This window comes from Molothrus aeneus, chromosome 9 (assembly GCF_037042795.1).
Source record: "Molothrus aeneus isolate 106 chromosome 9, BPBGC_Maene_1.0, whole genome shotgun sequence".
Classification (NCBI taxonomy): Eukaryota; Metazoa; Chordata; class Aves; order Passeriformes; family Icteridae; genus Molothrus; species Molothrus aeneus.
The window spans coordinates 20,556,163-20,573,077 of NC_089654.1; positions in this window are offsets into that span (position 1 = coordinate 20,556,163).

Consider the following 16,915-nt stretch of genomic DNA (forward strand, 5'->3'; position numbering starts at 1 on the left):
TCACTGCACACATGTTTAACTGGGCACTCATAAATACAGAATAGAAACTGGCACCCTTCCATTGCAGGAGGAAAAAGAGGAGAAGCATCACTAAGCACTAAGCTGTTCCTCTTCCAGGTTGCCACTTCAAGTGAGACCCAAGAACTAGAGCTGCTACCTTGGCCTGATAGCTGCTTCATGGCCCATTTTTAGCCCTCACTCTATTTTTACCAGAACAGATAACACAGATACACTAATAACAGCTGTATTTGGCAGTATCTGGATCAGACTTTGGCCAGAAATTAAAGGCAGCTTGACTCCTTAGAGTTTCTTCCTGCACTGCTGTGATATTGGATATTTGCCCCTGGCTCTTTGCAGGAGCCCCCAGCACTCTGAGCACCCCCAGGGGAGAGCTGAGCCCTCACAGCCCTGGCTGCTGCTGCCCAGGGAGCAAACACAGGGCTCTCCATTTGAGCAACCAGAAATACCAAAAACTCACTCAAAATTCATTCAGAGATGGCAAAAAAACCCCAAAAGTTAAAAACTTTGCCACAACCATGTGTTCAATTCTTAATTTTGCCTTTTAACATGGCTTTACAGGAGACACAAGAGGGAAAGATGAGCAAAGTCAAGGCCAGAAGTCTGAAGGTCAATTCAAAAGATTTTACCCCCAGTAAAGTCAGTCATGACAGCACACATCCCAGGTCCAGACACACTGCTTTGCATCCATGAATATGGACACATGCGAAAAAATAAAAAAAATGAAAAAAAAAAAGCAAAAATCTTTTCCTTCCTCCATCCTGGCAGCAGACCAGAAATCAATACCAGTTGCCTAAGTAAAATCTCACCCTGACAGGGCCTCCCTGCTGGCTACGCAGCAATACTAATGGTCTTGTAGTGGTCTTTAGACAACACAGGGATGTCAATATAATTTTGTTCCACTTTTCTTGCTTGCCATCTCCCATCTGCAACCAATTCATAACTTCAGTTACTCATACCTTTACACAAATGGACTGACTCCCCACCTACACATTTAGCTGTCCCTTTCCTCACTCCAGTGCCTCTCTGATCACTGTGACAGCCTCTGCAGTGTGTCCCTCCAAACCTGCTTTGCCTTTAATATTTCACTAAAATGCCAATGAAAACTGCCTTTTCCTCCTGGGAGCACAAAAATCTTCTTTTCTTCTTCAAGCACAATAGACAAAGCCTATTCCCATCAGCCTAAATAAATAAGCAACGGAATCAGAAAATCAGGGACATATATTGAAGGCTTTTCAAATCTTAACCTTAGAAGGCTTCAGAGATATTAGTTAACTCCTTAGGGAAAATATTGCATTTCATAGAAAAATAAAAGTTAGATACGCATTTAGCAGAAGTGTTGAAAAAATACAGTGTGTACTTTTTGGTGAGCAACAACATGAATAGTTCTAAAGCCTTATAGCTACAATATTTACATTTTCTAAACAGGCAACTGACTGTAGAGAAACACAGGCACAGCCAGGTACAAAACAGAGGATGTACAACTGGAGCTTAAACACACCTGAGAGGAAGGGTGGCCACCTTTCCATCAGCACAGCAGCCCTGTCCTTCAGGAGCCCAGGCTCTGGGAGCTGTGGATATTAAGAGAGGAAGGATGACCACTTTTCCATCAGCACAGCAGCCCTGTCCTTCAGGAGCCCAGGCTCTGGGAGCTGTGGATATTAAACATACCTGAGAGGAAGGATGACCACCTTGCCATCAGCACAGCAGCCCTGTCCTTCAGGAGCCCAGGCTCTGGGAGCCATGGAGGCCAGGCCAGAGCCTGCAGCCCACAGCAGGGCAGGATCAGCTCCACCAGCTCCCGTGGGCATGGCTGCCAAGGAGCCACTGGTTCCTCCAGAACCACCTCAGCTAATGCAGAAAAGCTTGTGAGAGAAACCTGTAATACATAATTCATCAGCCTCACAAGGCCACTGTGAGAGTTAAACAGAGGAGAAAATATAATAATTCTCCGTGGCCTCTGCTGGGTGCCACAGGATGCCCAACGCCAGGGCAGGGCAGCAGCCAGGGCTGCCCCAGGCCCCACAGGCATTGGCCATGGCTGCCTCTTGCAGGCTGAGCACAAGTGGTACCAAAACTCGAGGTAACTCAAGTGTCACACTGTCATCTTGTATAAACTTGTCTTTAAACACAGGAGAGCCCTCACCTCAGAGCACAGCTCTTCCCTCCTCAGCCTGAAGGGCGAAGGCACACTGTGCTACAGAGGTTTGGTACAGCACAAACCCACACCACACAGCACCACAGCCCTGGTTCTTAAAAGCACAGCACAGAATGCAAAACAAAGAACATGTTAACAGATGAGAGTTTATGCTAAGAAATGAGATTTGAAAGTGCACAACCACAAGGATATGGAAGATCCACAGTGGTCCATGGCAGAGCAGCTTGGGAGCAGCCACATTGATGATTTAGAATAACAGGCTCAGTTCCTCATCCCCACTCCTCAGTCTTTTCCTCACTCCTTATCTCTGGCATCCCCCTGATCTCCAGCTATTCCAGCTGCTCACAAGAACAGTGAACCAACACCTTGTATCCAAAAATCAGTCACAAGAACTGTAACTGCATTGGATGGAAATCTGACATGGGTCCCACTGCACTCAGTGGACATAGGGGTTGTTTTTGTAGTCTGCAAACATTGTTAACTATTGTTTGGGTCCAGATGAAGTACACCAGAATAAAAAAATAAAAAAATCAACCAAACCTCCAGATTACAGGTATTGATCTCAAAGACATCACCCTGAATTCACAATGCAGCAAGAATCAGTCTAGTAGAAACCAAGTAGATTGATATGGAAGACTCTTCCTCCACATACTCCCTACAAGTCATTTTTTTCTGTACTACTTTAAATTCAATAAAATGTTTCTTACAAGAATTAATATATTGTTTGTTGAAGGGTGAGGATTTGGCCATTCTATGTACCAAGAAATCTTCAGCAGTTGCTCTTGTACATTCAGGCACAGTGCAGAAGAGTGGTTCACATTATTTCCATAACCAAGACCACTTCAAGACTTTTATTGCTTTCTTTGCTTCCTACAAGGCATTTTACCAAAAAATGTATTGACAGTTTCAGAATGTCATTTCTACGTAAAGATATGGATTTTTTAAAAAGCATTTTAAGAAATCAAGGAAAATTAAAATTAGCACGTAAATGCCTTATGTAAAATAAAAGCACTGGGGAAGATTAACACCTTGCAGGGAAGATCTAGGAGGCAAATGTACTAGAAGAGATGAGAAAACTTTCAAGATGAAAAAAAGAGCTAAAAATACTGGGAATCATGTACAGGAGCTAGGAAAAAATATGGAGCACATGAGAGCCTTTGAGACTTCTTATTGCATGGATGGAAATGACAGGTACACATCACTCCCAAATGAAATTAATTACTAAATACATTTTATTTTGTCAGGATGCCCCATCTTATTTTGCTAGTTTATATTACTCACAGGGTATATTAAAATTCCCTGCTAATATATTATAAATATATGTGCTATAGGCCCCCTAGTAAAACTGATGATAAAGATATCTGTGTACAGAACTGCTTTTAGCATATCAGCATAAAATTAAACAACTTGAAATTTCATTTCCAGTACAAAGGCTATTTATCTTTAAATAAAATGCTTCTCAGCAATTAGTAAACATTCCACTATATTACTGCAGGGTAATAGGATTAAAAGAAATTTATTACTTTTAAGCTTGCTATAAAATATACTGAACTGTAAAATAACACAAAGATAAATGCAAAATATCTCACGTTTGGCTAATTAAGAACCAACATTAGTTTTCCTTATCGTAACCAAAATATTTGGGCCAAATCCCTGGTGAGTAAAAGTTAGCCAAGTCTGTTTACTCCAGCCTACACTGCTAGCAGCACAGATCTAGGCATATGCCCTGGCCTGGGACTTGCACTAACAGTGCGAGCCCTATCAACAGCTGATAGGATGAGCTTCCTACTAAAATCTCTTGTCTCAGCATTTAGGATTAACTTAACTTGGAAAAAAAAAAAAGAGAGAAAAGGCACAAGGAAACAACATCATCAGTAAATCAGAGCTAAGGAGTGGAAAGGGAAAAACAAAAGAGAAATCACATTCCTTCATAAAAATCAGAAACTTCCATAGAAAACCAAAACTTTTTACACTGAATTTTTACTAGTGTGCTTACAAATGTAAATTATTTGTGAAGTTTGAAACTGTTATTTCACGTGTTAATAATCCAGGTATGATTCACACTAAAAAGAGGGACATTTATTCGTGGAAATAGTATTAAATTCTCACTGGGATAAATTTGCTCAGAATTTGTTATTTTGCCTAGGGGAAAGACATCACATTGAATTCACATGGTAAGTGTTAGAATTGCAACTTCTGTCAGATTTGGACAAATTCTCCTCAAAAATCCATTTCCAAAAATATTTGGAAGCCAGCTTTCACAGAACTAAGGATAACCAAAACATAAAGTCTTCAAATATGTCACAATTAACATAGCCAGCTTCATTAGCGGAAAAGCCAACTTTTCCAAAATGCTTATGATGGAAGTGAAGGGCATTAGGAGCTCCTCCTTGTACTCAGCCTAATACCAACATGAGAATCACATTGTTCAGTTAAACCATGATGATATTTCTCTCTTCCCCCCACCCTCCTCCCCGCCACACAAAGAGGATTCAAAATCAGAGAGGTGGAAAAGTATTTACATTGTCCATTTGCACTAGAGGCAATTCTTCAGGAAAAAACTGTGCTTTGTTAGCTTGGCTCCTGAATTTAAAAATAATCATGACACTCAGGTAAAAGCAGTAATACATAGCACTGTGTTCAGCTCAGAACAATCCAAAGTATGGGAGTGCCACAAGAAAGATTTTCCCCATCAGACCAGAACACAGCAGCAGATACAAGATCTAATTCACTCCACTAGCAGCTGGCCTGTCTCAGAGGCAGCAAGGTACCACATCCTCCCAAATCAAAGCCTGGAAGTTACCAGTAATAAGTAGATAAAGGAGTCATACATGAAGATACAAGCCCTGCATTCCTTAAGTGTGCTACTAAGGCATCTCTGCTTCATATCTCAACATATATTATATGGTTTTGAACAGCTGTTGGTAGAAACAGATGGAATTTTCCCATTCTAATATTTAGTCATATTTTAATTTATTTATATTGCAACTGCTACATTGAAGCAAGTGAGACTGGCAGGTGCAATGACACGCAATCCCACTCTCATCATGATGAAATTGGTAATCAAAACTTGTTAGTCCTGATGGAAAGCAGTAGTCATTGGTATTAGGATACTTCTTAGTGTACTGTATACTTAAATTGTTTTTATTTTAGGAAACTGAAAGTTTGAAAATTTCCCATCACTTCCACTGTTCATATTATGCCCCTGTTTCACAAATTCTTCACAAAAAAAAAAAAAAAAACCTAAAAAAAATATTCACAGAACAACCTCAAATAGAAGGCTGGGCTTTATTTTCTATAATGTTAATTTAGTTTTCAGTTAGTGCAGTCCTAGATCCAATGTCCTAGTCTATGAGGCTCCCAGCCTTCTGCTCCAGTTCAGTGATTTCCATCAAAACAGAAAGAAAGAACATGAAATTTTTATTACAACTTGATCCCTGACAATTTTTATTTCAAAATTATTCCATTGAAAAGACAGACTTAAATGGTTTTTAAGCCTTAAAAACAGTCCAAAGTGAAAAGCAACTATGGGAATTTCTCATTCAGTTTTTCTCTATATATAAACACACTGAGAGATTTATACAATAAGACAGGCTAAGACGCACAGAAGAAGAAAGAAAAGCAGAAAACAAGCCAAAATTAAGTACAGTCTTAACTTCAAAAGCTTCAAGGAAATGTTTTCTATTCAACTGATTTTTAATGGGGGGAATGTGGGGACAATGTACGTGTTCAGTGAAACATCAGCTGTGTGGGCAACAACCAAGGTGACGCTCTCAGCAGGGTCAGATGTTACATTTACCCAGCAGCAGTTAGGATCTGGTAGGATTTGGGATCATACTTCAAGCTCACTCACAAGTCTTTCTCCACAAGAGGAGAAAAGCAGCCTGTATGCCTTGCATAAGGTCCCAGCACAGCTCTTGCCTCGACAGCTGACAGAGCAGAGTGGTTGAATAAGTGTAAAAAAAAGAGGCATGAGAACATGGACTGGCCTACACAAACCGAACAGGATATCAAGTCACCATAACCCTGGGTGAGGGACCACAGAGGGATCATGCACAGTACACCTGTGCAGAATGTTTTTTTCTGCCTCTGAAGGAAATTATCCAATACTCCTTATTTTAACATTGTAAGGAAGATTCACACGTTCTATTAGAAAGCACTGTCTTGCTCTTTTCCTGGCCATTGGCCACCACTGAGACTCAAATCAGTTATTGCAGAGGTAAAAATAACATCTTGCAAAGAATCATTAGAGGCCATTTCCTCAGTTTTCCTATTAAAAGATAATTTACTATATCAGGAGTGACTATGTGGTGCATAACCATCAGAAAAGCATTACATATGACAGAGAATCTGGAGCTAAATTTAAAAAAAAAAAATCGACAAAACAAAAGGTAGATTTTCTATCTCCTCCTTCCTCTGTACCTAATCTTTGGCAATCTAAAGCTAGGAGAAGAAGAATGGGTTAAAACTAAATGAAGCTGCTCCTTCAGAGGTGCAGGGCAATGAGGAGTTTTGCAGTAACAGAGGAAATCACCAAGGCAGGACCAGCTGCCTCCCTGCAGGAGGACAGCTGGTGTGCTGGGGCAGCTGTGAGCACTAGGCAACACTGCACTGATTAACCTGTCTTGTTACAGTTAAGTCAAAAATTAAACATATCAGCCACATTTGTTTTTCTAACTGTGGTACAGCGACAACAACCAAAGGTAATCACCTGCCCATCCTGGCTCCTTTTCTCCTATGGTAAAAAGAACAAAGAGAATCAGGAATTAGCTCAAACCCTGTAATGCTTTGAACTGTCATGACTTGTAGTCCAGTCTTAATCTTTTTGCTCAGCAGTAGCTGTGCCCCACATCAGAGCAGAAGGCATCCTACCCTATGCCTTGCTCCCACACCAGTGCCAGGCATTGTCCCACAGCTGGGCGGTGGCAAAAATCTTTGATAGACAATAAATTTTCCTGGATTTGCCTCACAAACTCTTTCACATCAAAGAAACTGCTGGTGTGTGAATCTCTAAGGTTCAGAGTTCGCTCAATTTGGATGAGCCCTGAAGCATTCACAATTTTATTCAAGTCACCCTGCCCAGGATCTCATAGCAGGAACAGACTTCCTTAGGGGATTTCTGGCACTGCAACTTTCTGTTCAAGAGTGTTGGGATATGCTCCTATTCTTAAAACTGAAAACATTTCATTAAACATTTCAGGTCATTTAAAATAATACTAAGAATTCTGTGTGGCCAATTGTCAAAAAATTGTGCTAGGTAAGGGGAGTTCCAGATTTTTCTAACCACTTTTAGTTATTGAAGTTTCAAGCATATATTTTTTCTGTACTTTGTTAAAAGCTGGTTTCCCAATTTCTGACTAGTATTCCAGAATTAGAATTTCCTGAATTCATCTGCTTCTGTCAAAAAGAAGGCTTAGAGATTTTGGCTGTTTTCTGGAGTAACAGATATAAAAGAAAAAAACTCACTGGCTCAAGAAAAGACTGATTAGTCTTCTTACTCTTAGGCTTCACTGTATATTCCCCTGTGAGATGCCCCAAAACCAAAAAAGCTATTTTAGGAATCTTGAGTCTCCCTCTTCCACTCTCTCTCCATCTTCATTCTTAAGGATGCCTTCTTCCTGTCCTTTAGAGGCCATGGTACTTTCATTTCCCTGAGAGAATGAGCCTTCATTATACACAAATATATAACCACAAAGTGTTTTGCATGAGCTCAGGCAGGACTACAGAAACTGCACTTTATTTTACTGCGTCTCCCAGATTGTTTGCAAGAAGTTCAGGCTAATGTTAATTTTCACAACTGCATAATCACTTGCATTTCCTCAGGCACAGATTCTCTTTATTATATGTGCGTTACTTCTTCAAGTCTGTAAGTGTGACCAGGAATAGCTGTGTTCTTACAACATCACACCGTCCATGCCTACTGCACTAAACATACCAAACAGCACCTGCCAAAAAAACCTCCCAAAACAAAAAACTCAGGACCTAAATTTGAACTTTTGTCCCCCTTGAATTCTATCACCCCTTGTTTAAATTCAACATATCAATTCCATAACAATTTGCCTGTTTCACAGACGATAAAGTTCCTGTACATTTATAATAAACAAAACATATTCAAATTAAACCCTTCAAGAAGCTAGGATTAGAAACATTAATTCCTGGTCAGAAAACAAGGTACAGTCACTAGTATTGTTGTTCTTCCTCTTGATCCCTTTATTCACAGAACTATAGAATATGCTGCCTTGGAAGGGATTCATCAGGATTATCGAGTCCAGCCTCCGACCCTGCACAGGACAATCACACCCTGAGCCCAAGAACATTTTCCAAACACACTTGTTGAACTCTGGCAGCCTTGGTGCTGTGACCATTTCCCTGAGGAGCCTGTTCCATGCCCAATTATCCTCTGGGTAAAGAAGATTTTCCTGATATCTGACCTAAACCTCCCCCAGCTCAGCTCCACACCATTTCTTTGAGTCTTGTCATTGGTCACAAGAGTGACAAGATCAGCATTTGCTCCTCCACTTCCCCTCATGAGAATGTTGAAGACCAACTCCTGTGGATTCCCAGTTTGTCTCACTCTCATGGTAGAATACAACTCCAAGATACAGTACAGCAATTCATGCAGAGAGGAAAACCACTGACTATTTCAGGAAATACTGGCCATGCTTTCTTTGTGGGCTACAAAAAAAAACCCTCTCCAAACCAACAAGAGAAGCATGGGAGCATTATTTTCCTAAAAATAATTTTTTTTTGTTTTTTAAAATATTTTGACAGACAATTCTCAAAAATATTTATAGCACAGCTTGAAGGAAACAATATAGATATCATCTCATTGCACACACACTGTAAAAAACAGTATTTTACTAGGAAGAGTTCACCAACCAAAACAACGGGATGGATAAGAGAAGAGAAGAAGGGCTATTATCCCTACAGGTACAAGTAGTTACGAGATCCCTACAGAGACACACAGCCTAAGTGACATGCTATAAGGCATGAAAAGTATGTGACAGAGAGAGAAGAACCAAGCCTTTATTTCCTCCCTCTGCTCTCCCCCCACCAGTCTTAGCCACAAGAACATCCAACTTTTCACAAGGCTGGGCACCATTTTATGGCTTTACAATTATAGAAATGCACAGACAGATTTAGAGAACTTGAAAAATTAATTTTAGTTGCCTTGTTATACCAGCAAGTGATTGACAACAACAGCAAGATCTGAAAACACTGAGGTGTTTGCAAGATGAGACCCACTCAGTATTTTCAGACAGAACCATACCATACCATTGTATTACCATGAGAAGCCTTGTGATAGTTTAGATAGGAAAGGAAGCCTGAAATCCACAAGCAGGTAAGGGAAAGAAGAAACCAGTTTATAGTCAGAACCTCAGAGGAGATAGATGGGAGAAATACACATAGGAGGTTTTGTTGCCATTTTGCTCATGAGAAACAAGGAAAGAGGAGGGTTATTTCCCCTTCCCCCCAAATCAGCTGTGCAAGATCACTTACCCATAGACAACTTTGGCTGATGAAGAAATCTCAGATTTTTTCCTGATATTCCCAATATCTCTGCTGTTCACAGATTCAGGTCTAATTCAAGCCAAAGCCAATTTCAAGTTTCGTTGTAGCTTAACTCTACCAAGCAGCACAGCTGTAGCAATGGCCTCATTATGTATATTACCTACTGATTTCACACTTGAATCCATTTTAAAGTCCTCCATGAGCCTTCCTATTAGCTTAATAATGAAAAGTGTATCAAAGACCATCTTGCTAAGTTGAGTGAAAAATTCAAAGCACTCCCAGTGAGACGGAGCTGCTGAAACCATGAAATAACAGTGGTCACCGAATTCTGCTCTCATTGTGATACTGCTAATTATTGTATTTGGGACCAAAACCTGAACATCTGAGACAGGCAGAAGGGGACAAGTTTTTGTGTCTTGACAGATTTGCCACTGAATATAAGAATCAAAAAACTAAATTTAGGCAATTAGATGGCTGAACATCATCTGTCTCAGCTGTTTTGTACTTCACCCAAAAATCTGATCAGGGCTTATTGTCCATTAATTTAAACAACTCATCTATGAATAAGGGAGAGGAGTGTCTAGACATTACAGCATGTAACTGCTGTAGCTACAAAGTAAAATTTCATTATAGCATTCTTTTCTTAACATGCAAAAGAATCCCTATTTCATTATCACCTGCAAGGATAGCTGCATTATTTTTAATTTTATTCTATTTAATAAAAAAGCAGTAGTCCAAACTTCTGTCAAAATGAAAGAAAAATAAATCAAGCCAGTTTCTGGGGAAAAGTTAAAATTTCTATACCAAAGTACAAAAATGGGTGTATAGAGCAGTTTCTCACTAAAGTTCTGGTGGGTAGAGTACCTCATTTGAAAGAATTCATACCATCAGCTAAGTAAGATTCTTTAAGGAAAAGGAAATATTTAGTTCTCAGCATCCTAAACAGTCCAAACTGAAGTGTAATCGTTGGGACCAACCATGTGTTACTTGTCATTTATAAATGACACGAAATGATGACATCTACATAACCTGTATGTTCCTTTACGACGTAACAAGACAAAATATTTTGGTTTAGCCGCATGATTTGGATATATATTATTTAAATTAAAACTAACAAACAAAAACATCTGCAACAACTCACCAGAACCACTAAGCTGCATTCAGATTAAATTGTTTGTATAGCATATGGAGATGGCTGGCACCTGTTTGTGGTGAAAACTCAGACTCCTCATTTTTAAGTGGAGAACAGAAAATTAGTAGAAAAAAGGTACACATATAGAGATAAGCAAGGCACTGACATGGAACATTGAAGAAAGACATTTTAATACAGTTTTAGGGAGCACATCCCCAGCTGAGGGAAATACCACATCTCATAATTTGGCAGAGAATTCTCATCACTACACAAATAGTCAGAGTTGGTGAGAGCAACAAAACAAAAACACTGAGAACACAATCTATTATCATAACAAATGGGACATCTCCCAGCTGAAACAATATCGTTCCACTTTCCTTACTGAGGCAGAAATGTCTCAGTTTCTTTTAGGAAAAAGTAAAATGGACCGAAATATTTCAATTCATTATGAGCAGAAGCAGAAAAAGATTTTGAGACCAAAAACTTACATTTTTATTAAAATGGATAACATTTCCCCACTAGTTGTTGCTTACAGAACTCAATTCATTATGAGCAGAAGCAGAAAAAGATTTTGAGACCAAAAACTTACATTTTTATTAAAATGGATAACATTTCCCCACTAGTTGTTGCTTACAGAACTCTGTTATCATCACATCTCCCCACTTCCCAGGAACAGCAGGTTCAAGAAGGAACTAGAGAGATTACTGTGCAAACAATAAGAAACTATTTCAAGAAGTAACAGCTCAGAGAAAAACAGCTATCCCTGTACTACCACTAACAGTTTCTTTTATTTCTTATTTTTAAGTGCTTGAGTTCCTTTTGTGTATGGCTGTGAAGAGAAGCTTCACTTCAGTGCACTCCAAAGATCCAAAACCCAGAAGATGACAGAATAATTTAAATTAAAAATATTTAGGGCCTTATTCCCTCCAGCCTCTTGATCTGCATATTTCAGTTGCTGATGTTTCTTGTTCCAGCTACCCTAAAATGATGAATACCTCTGGGATCCACACAGAACCCAAACCATCAAAACAAGAAGGGATGACAGAGATGTCCCATATTTGCCCATGTAAAAAGCAAGAGGAAAATATTAATGTGCCACAAAATATTGTGCCAAAAACTGAAGTAAAATTCAGTGTTTCCTAAGTGAAGGCAATGGGACAGGAGAAAATCTTATCATAGTCTAGGTAGTGGAACATGAACTTTAGATCTTTTAAGAAAAGAAGTGTTAGCGTTCGGAAACATATAATCAGGAAAATGATCATATGTCAGTGCTTTTATTAAGAGCTCTGGGTGTCAGGGGTATTCAACCCAAATCTGACTCTGACCATACATTCGGGATGAACGTGGTTTTATATTCTATCGTTATATAACCTTTATGTTAATTATTAAACTTATATTGTTCTATTGTATACATAGATTTCAGCCAAGCATGGCTTCCCGTGGCCCCCTTTAAATTTCTAACATAGTTTCTCATGATTCTTCTTATGATTTTACAATAATTATATTTAATTACTAAAAAATCATCACATCTAACAATTATATAATTTATCATACTGCTTATGCAGGTGCAATGATCTGGGAAAACACAAAGACTAACATTTTCAGAGTCTATTTTTAACATTTTCCAGGGCCCCACTATCAGAAGGATCCAAATTCTACACTGCTTAAGTATTAGTTAGAAGGATACAGATGAGAATGCTTTTATGGATAAGATCAACACGCATAGTTTCAGATTTTAAAGGATTTGAAATAGCTTTAAATACATGCACACTCATAGGAACCTCGTAACATTGCCCAATAAGTAACTAATAGATTTGTGGAGATTTTTTTTCTTGTATAGCAACAGGAAAAACATAAAATTGCATCTTCTTAAGAAGAAAAACATTCAAGTCCCAATTCCCATAGTCATGAGGAGGCTTGTAAATATTTTTACATACTTTAATAGCATCCAATTATAATTTTGTGCTAATTGCTTTAATCAGCCCAACCTGAAGTGTTATAGTATTTTTCCATAATTAAGGAGTACCACATGACAACCAATGCTTTTCAGAGCTATTATAGTACTTTCTAATGCTATAATAAACAAAGATCATGCATCTTAATTATACACAATAAAAATTCCATACACATTTAATTATATGCTACAGTGAAATTCCCATAACTTTAAAAAAAGCTCTGCCATGATTATTAAGATGTTGCTAATATGAGCTCACACTAATGGGCTGTGCCCACTATTAATGTCAATGCAAACAGTTTACATCAGGAATCTGTATCTCCAATTTAAATGTTAATGGACTGAGACTTTTTCATTTATAGTGCAAGAAAAGGATAAAGCTGCTGAAGCCAATGAGATTATGTAAAACTGCTAACTAGCATATTACTGGCTCTTTCTCCAAATGCATAGTATGGAATATAATCAATTCTCTCATACCTATATCCTTATATCCTCCCAAAACAAAGAAAAGCATATCCCTAATACCAGTACATATTGCATTTGAATCAGGGCAAAATTATAGGTCTTTCATGTGAATGAGGCTAGTAAAAGATCATAAATACCTTAACTTGTATAAACCATGGATTACCTTTAGGCCAAAGGTTAACAGGGCATGTTCCAGTCCAGCATGTGAAACATGAGCAGAGCCTAAGGCAGCAGTGCCATGCTACTCATCCCTTCTGCAGTTCCCAAAGCAGCAGCTCCTTCTCCAAGGGGTCTGCGGGGAGGATGGACAAGTGCTGAAGCATCGCTGTTCACTCTGGATGCCACGAGTGGATACCTCCCCAACACACAACTATAGGTTTGAATAGGGGTCACTCTTGATTTTAAAAGATGAGTTTAGATATTATTTCAAAAAAAAGCCCATTTCTGAAATTTGCTCTCTGTGAGTATATGACATGACACTCACTAGATAAATGCCTTTGATGTACACAGTTTACATATTGGCTCCATTTTTCAGACAGATCAGACTATTCTCTCACACCAGATAATGTGATACTAGATAGTATCACAGCAACAATTCAGATGGCAAATAAACAACTATGTAAAAATAAATCTGTCTATAAAACCATGTCCAGAAAAGTTATTTGTATTGTTATAAATATTGCTAAGATCTTAATAATAATTTAAAAAAAAATTTTAAAGGGATAGTTTTGCATTAAAACAACACTTAGCTGAACAGCTGCTCTATTTCAGGTATTTCCTATTCTATTTTGATTCTGTTTTTCCACAAGCCAGAGAAACCAGGTTCCATTCTATTTTCCTTCTTGGCCTCAGCAACACTCACACATTGACATGTCCTCTTGAAGCCTGTTACCAGCTCCTACAGCTTAAATCACCCCATAATAAACCCATGATCAGACTACCACGGGACAAATCTCACAAGAAAAGGTAAAGATATTCTCCCCTTCCTATCCCAACATTATTGTGTCCTCAGTTTACAGCCACTGTCATCATGAACTGTAGGAGCCTCTACTTCCAAGAAGTAAGAAGTTCCTATAGTCAAAAGCTGGAATCTCAAGGGAGGTATTTGTGCTGTGTTTTCTGCATTTCCCTTCCAGAATTTCTTTCTTCCTCTCATTTTCTCTTTGTTTCTTACCAGCAGTTTCAGAACAAGCCTTAAGTGGCAAGTAACAGGCATTAATTAGGCCCACTGGTGTGCTGTTCTGCACAAGGAATCCTTCCTTGTCACAAAGAGCTTATAGACCATTATCTCCTTTTTTTTATCCTCCATTGTGCTTTTTTTCTTACTGCCTCCTGCCCACCTTTTCTTCTCTGCAATTTAAATTTTAACATAGAGGTTTTGCAATACTCTCTTATTAGAGCTGCAAGAGCTTAGGAAAAAAAATCTGTATTAACTTAATTATTTTTTATTTAAGACCTCTCAAGACCAAAGAAAGCATTGTTAGAAGTCATGGAAGAAATATCTGAATCCCAATCAGCCAAGTTAAGACCAAAGTTCTGGAATCAAATGTCAGTGTTGAGTAAGGAGAATCAGGTTACATGCTTAAACAACACAACTGGAAACTGTAATAATTTAGTGACTTCTTCGCTAGTCAGTGTTAATGCCCTGGGGATATTATGGTATTTAAAAGAAGATCTTTGACTACATATTCAGGCCACTTCTTAGAGCAACATCTCCTTTCCTGGCCAGCAGCACTCTCAAACTCTCACCCACAAGACAATATGTTCCCTTGTGTGACCATCCTTCTGCAGCATCAAAGTAGGACAGTTCTAAGGAGAAAAGATAAAATGAATTCCACTGTGCTTGGCTATGTCTATGAAATTGTAATATTTACTTTTTCCTGACTGCTGAGAATTGCGAGTCCCATATCTTCCTCTCTTAGAAGCAACTTCAAACTTCCCTGGTCATTTTGAGATTCAAGGTTGGCCTTTGCAGCCTCACTTCCCTTCTTTCCATTTCAGAAGAGTAAAATGTCAAATTTCCTGCAAAAAGTAGGAGAAAAGAAAGACATTGCAGCACAGGACAGGCAACTGCTTGATATCTTTATTTCCATCAGCAAGAGGAAAAATAATTATTTCTGAAGGTTCTGTAAGTCCTTAAAACAACTAGAAAAGCATAGTTGCCTGAAGATAAATGGATTCTTCCCTAATCCCTTTATAACACATGGACCACCATGCACTATTGGTGATCCATGAACCACAGCTGGCCAGTCTCATTTTAGACCCCCAGAGATTAAACCTATCAGATTGTCAGCCTCCTGACAGACTCGGACTTACTGAAGAGAATGAATTTTCCATGGTATTATTTAAGTTCCACTAACCTCATCTAAGGTCTTGTGGAAAAAGAGCTTTTCCCACTTTACTACATTTGGTCCTTGTGGTGTTTAAACTGTGAATGCCAAATTTTGTCCCTACAAGCTCACATGTAGTTTTGATTGCCTTCAGTGTGCATTTACTCCAAGTACACATGTACCAAAGTGGAGTGACAGTGTTACTACTCGAAGAAAAACAGATTATTAACAGGCACTGAGTGCACTAATTGAACACTGCACTGGTCCCAGGACCAAGTGATTAAGAATCCAAGGCACCTTAAGAGAGAAGAGAAAGTAGATAATTTTCTTCCTCAGAACCTAAATTGCAACTAATGTTTCTGCTCGCACTAAAACAGCTGAATACATCACTCTTCTTTAAAGGATTTGAATTCAGAAATCTTCTTAACTACATGGAGATCACTTTAAACACTTTTAGGCTGGTGTTTTGGTTTTTGGAGAGCATCATAAGCATGTTGGCAGCTTTTGTTCTCAGCCAGGGATTTTCCAGAGAGCAAAGCACACCATTTTTTCACTGGTTCCTTAATACTGAGAACATACATTGCCTGCAATGTGGGCAATCATCTTACTTGCTCTAACATAATTTCTCTTCTACAGTTCCAGTACCAGCCCCAGATGCTCCATATATCCAAAATCTGCTCACAGTAAATTGAGATTCAAGGAATAATTTGCAGGTGTTAAGAGCAGTCAAGGAAAAAACAGAAGTGTGTCATATAGTGGAATATATATCATTCCTGGAATATATTAATGACACAGGAACAGGTGAAAATTTTGAGAGGCCAAGAAAGACATTGCTTTCTTTCCTCCCTTATTTTGATACCTTATTTTGAATTGCAATTGGACTACTTATTCATTAAAGTATTTTCTGGGATCAGTAAGCTTGGTAGAATTTGTACCTGACCAGGATTGGTACGATGAGGGCCATTATGAACATTCTATTGCTGGTCTCCAGTACTCCTTATTTCAGTATCTGTCAGAAGACTTGTTATAAACTTTTTACAGAATTTGTAGCTGTCATTTCAATTGCTTTGGGATGAAATGTGACCTGTTTCCATCCGAGCGGAAGCCTTTCAGGCTGTCTGTGTGAAACAGACCAGAAATAGAAGTGTTTTCTTCATTGTAGATGCAGCTTCTCACACCAATCCCAATTTAAACCAGAAATATCACAAACAAATCTAAAAGGTGCAGACTTCAAATCAAGATTAGGAGTTTTACATTTGTCAATCAGCTGCTGAGCTAATGTTCTCTGGTACAGAAGAGGGTGGGTACACATCAACCATTTTGGGAAACCATGTTCAGACACTACA